The sequence below is a fragment of the Oncorhynchus clarkii genome, chromosome 6, assembly GCF_045791955.1.
Source record: "Oncorhynchus clarkii lewisi isolate Uvic-CL-2024 chromosome 6, UVic_Ocla_1.0, whole genome shotgun sequence".
Classification (NCBI taxonomy): domain Eukaryota; kingdom Metazoa; phylum Chordata; class Actinopteri; order Salmoniformes; family Salmonidae; genus Oncorhynchus; species Oncorhynchus clarkii.
The window spans coordinates 65,261,005-65,265,134 of NC_092152.1; the positions used below are offsets into that span (position 1 = coordinate 65,261,005).

General features: G+C 42.9%; 1 pseudogene; it reads left to right on the forward strand.

Moving 5' to 3' along the window:
* The first annotated feature begins 238 nt into the window (after positions 1-238).
* On the forward strand, positions 239-3,926 carry LOC139412425 (histamine H2 receptor-like; annotated as a pseudogene).
* The last annotated feature ends 204 nt before the right edge of the window (positions 3,927-4,130 follow it).

Genomic DNA, 4,130 nt, shown 5'->3' on the forward strand with positions numbered 1-4,130 from the left:
CATTATTTGATTGGGGCACGTGACTACCACCTACCGTGCAACACGTGTGGTAGTGGTATTTGTTGTTGTGTTTACCACGGCTTGGTAAATTGACTTTATCATGTAAATTCACCTGAAATTAAAAATAGAAATGGGGGGGTGTTACAGAGGAAGTGACAAACTAATGCCAGAGTTGAGGACATTGTTTGCAACACTCAATTTGTCCGATGACACCAATCTAACCAGCACAGATACGCAAATGCTTCTAGAATGGAACCTGACCATCAAAATTGGCATAATATCAGTTTTAGCAGCGATGATCACGTTGGGGGAATATTACAGTTGTTATGGTGATTTCTTCATCGGTGTCCGGCTGGTCAAGGAACTCTCGCTACTTTTTACTTTCCCTCACCAGTGCTGATTCGGCGTTTGGACTGATCATCACGCCCTTGAATCTGTGCGTCAGTCTTGCGAAAGACTACAGTGAAGGCCCCTCTGTCACATTGTGGCTTTCTTCAACGCAATGATCTATACGTCTAGAAAGATACATTGCAGTGTTTTACCTGCTGAAATACTCATCACTGATGACAAGGAAAAGAACGCTGCTTCTGATCGCCTTTGCATGGTGTTTTCATCAATTTGTACTTGTGCCCATATCTTTTCCTAACGGGATAATTGAGGTCCACTTGACTACAGCGTCACTGGTTTGCAATCCATCGTACATTAACATGCCTCATCTTCTTTCCTTGGTCAATCATCATGACTTGCGCCTTTGGTTTGCTGCAATGAGACAGCGAGTAAAGATGTGACGAACCCCAGGTGTTGTGAGCGCAACAGACCCGTAGCATCCAGGGTGCTTGTCCCTGTGATGACGGAGTACTACACATGTTGGACGCCGTGCATGGCGGCAATTATCTATAATGGTGAGTAGGCCTATAGAAATAACCAGTTGGTTTACAACTTGTTGATGGAACATCTAAAATTAAGACAGGTTGCATGTTTTTCCCAAAGTCACTCACCACCCTTCTAAACGAGCTCAGCAAAATGCCCGTAACAAATGTTGGCTGTAAAGTTGAAATGCCAATGTGCTGGGTGTAAGGTGACATCGGTAGGCTGCTGAATCAGACTGATTCCCGGCAGCTTCTGGTATACAGCCTGAAACTAAGCAGTGTAAACGGGAAACGTTTCCTTACAAGCAAGAATCTTGAATAAAATGAGAGTTAACCATACTGGTTGTCAGTATAGTTGGTCATTCAGTGGGTGAACTTCCGAGACAAATTATACACAGGAAAGTGTTATTTACCTGACTTTTTAGACCGCTGGTATTGCTGCTGAAATATATATCACCTGGCACATGCGGAAAACCTTGTAAACACCTGCAAGACTTTGGTTAGTATGCATGCGTCGACGTGCATATTCTTGTGCACGTGACTTGGGTCAGGACAGGAGCAAACACATCTTGATTGTCCCATAGTTTTAAGTCTGTAATAATACTTGTCTGTGGATAGTTTCTCAAATTTCGACTCACTGAAGAACTAACACTACGGACAATCGGCAGAGTAAGTTCACATTTTATTCAACGTTCGTGATAGACAATGGACGTTTGGTTCTTTGTAAATGTGTTTGCCTAAAGGCCCCGCATCCTAGGTTCTGTTTGCTAACCCTAACTCGGCTAGGAGATCTTAGTCGTGCAATTTCACATATACAGTGCCTTGCGAAAGTATTCGGCCCCCTTGAACTTTGCAACCTTTTGCCATATTTCAGGCTTCAAACATAAAGATATAAAGCTGTATTTTTTTGTGAAGAATCAACAACAAGTGGGACACAATCATGAAGTGGAACGACATTTATTGGATATTTCAAACTTTTTTAACAAATCAAAAACTTAAAAATTGGGCGTGCAAAATTATTCAGCCCCTTTACTTTCAGTGCAGCAAACTCTGACTAATGATGATAAATACAATCCACCTGTGTGTAATCAAGTCTCCGTATAAATGCACCTGCACTGTGATAGTCTCAGAGGTCCGTTAAAAGCGCAGAGAGCATCATGAAGAACAAGGAACACACCAGGCAGGTCCGAGATACTGTTGTGAAGAAGTTTAAAGCCGGATTTGGATACAAAAAGATTTCCCAAGCTTTAAACATCCCAAGGAGCACTGTGCAAGCGATAATATTGAAATGGAAGGAGTATCAGACCACTGCAAATCTACCAAGACCTGGCCGTCCCTCTAAACTTTCAGCTCATACAAGGAGAAGACTGATCAGAGATGCAGCCAAGAGGCCCATGATCACTCTGGATGAACTGCAGAGATCTACAGCTGAGGTGGGAGACTCTGTCCATAGGACAACAATCAGTCGTATATTTCACAAATCTGGCCTTTATGGAAGAGTGGCAAGAAGAAAGCCATTTCTTAAAGATATCCATAAAAAGTGTCGTTTAAAGTTTGCCACAAGCCACCTGGGAGACACACCAAACATGTGGAAGAAGGTGCTCTGGTCAGATGAAACCAAAATTGAACTTTTTGGCAACAATGCAAACGTTATGTTTGGCGTAAAAGCAACACAGCTCATCACCCTGAACACATCATCCCCACTGTCAAACATGCTGGTGGCAGCATCATGGTTTGGGCCTGCTTTTCTTCAGCAGGGACAGGGAAGATGGTTAAAATTGATGGGAAGATGGATGGAGCCAAATACAGGACCATTCTGGAAGAAAACCTGATGGAGTCTGCAAAAGACCTGAGACTGGGACGGAGATTTGTCTTCCAACAAGACAATGATCCAAAACATAAAGCAAAATCTACAATGGAATGGTTCAAAAATAAACATATCCAGGTGTTAGAATGGCCAAGTCAAAGTCCAGACCTGAATCCAATCGAGAATCTGTGGAAAGAACTGAAAACTGCTGTTCACAAATGCTCTCCATCCAACCTCACTGAGCTTGAGCTGTTTTGCAAGGAGGAATGGGAAAAAAATTCAGTCTCTCGATGTGCAAAACTGATAGAGACATACCCCAAGCGACTTACAGCTGTAATCGCAGCAAAAGGTGGCGCTACAAAGTATTAACTTAAGGGGGCTGAATAATTTTGCACGCCCAATTTTTCTGTTTTTGATTTGTTAAAAAAGTTTGAAATATCCAATAAATGTCGTTCCACTTCATGATTGTGTCCCACTTGTTGTTGATTCTTCACAAAAAAATACAGTTTTATATCTTTATGTTTGAAGCCTGAAATGTGGCATAAGGTCGCAAAGTTCAAGGGGGCCGAATACTTTCGCAAGGCACTGTATACATAGTGCAGTGGTGAAGGCGAAACAAAAGCGAAATGTAATACTATTGTTTGCAGATATTAAAGATATCCAAACTATAGTGCCCCCCAATTAATACTTTCGCAAGGCACTGTAACTACGTTTGGTGCAGTATTTCTCAAGTGAAAAAATGTGCATGACAACTAATCGTCTCGCGTTGAATGACAACAAACATTTGATTGAAGTGTTCCTGCTACAAGTAGTACTGTTGACAATCACTGAAGAAGGGGCGTAGACTTCGACTGACTATGCTTGTGCAAAGTCGGTTTTATTTCATAGCCTATGCTGTCCCTTTTTATGTATTTTTTTCCGTTCTCTCTTCCACCAGCCATATATAGTTACGGAGTGGATTGAGTTTGTGGTGGTGTGGCTGCCAACCGCCAACGTTTTCCCCAACTGCATCTTCTACTTCTGGATTAACCGCAGTTTCCGTAGAAAGTTCTGCCTGCTCTTCCAGCGGCTGTGTCTCAGTGTGCCCAGATTTGGCCAAGGCCCTGGGCTGCACAGCCAGCTCACAGCCGGTAGTCTGGGACAATAACAACACCCTCCAGGAGCGCTGCTCCAGTGTGTCGTCAACCAACACCCTGATCACCTCACCCTGTCCAGTGACACCCCCTTCTGAGGGATTAGGCTTCTCATAGACATGGTACTCACTCACAATATTCAATGATACATCTGGTAAGTTTCAACGCCAAACACCTGAAGGACATTTAGGAGAGCTGCTTGTATTGAGATCGTGGTATCAGATTATATTTGAAAACAAAGTGTGGCAAGGAGACATGAGAGTGCTGTCAGGCCATAGTTGGATGTTTCAAAGCCCTGTCAAACAACAATCTTCCTCACCA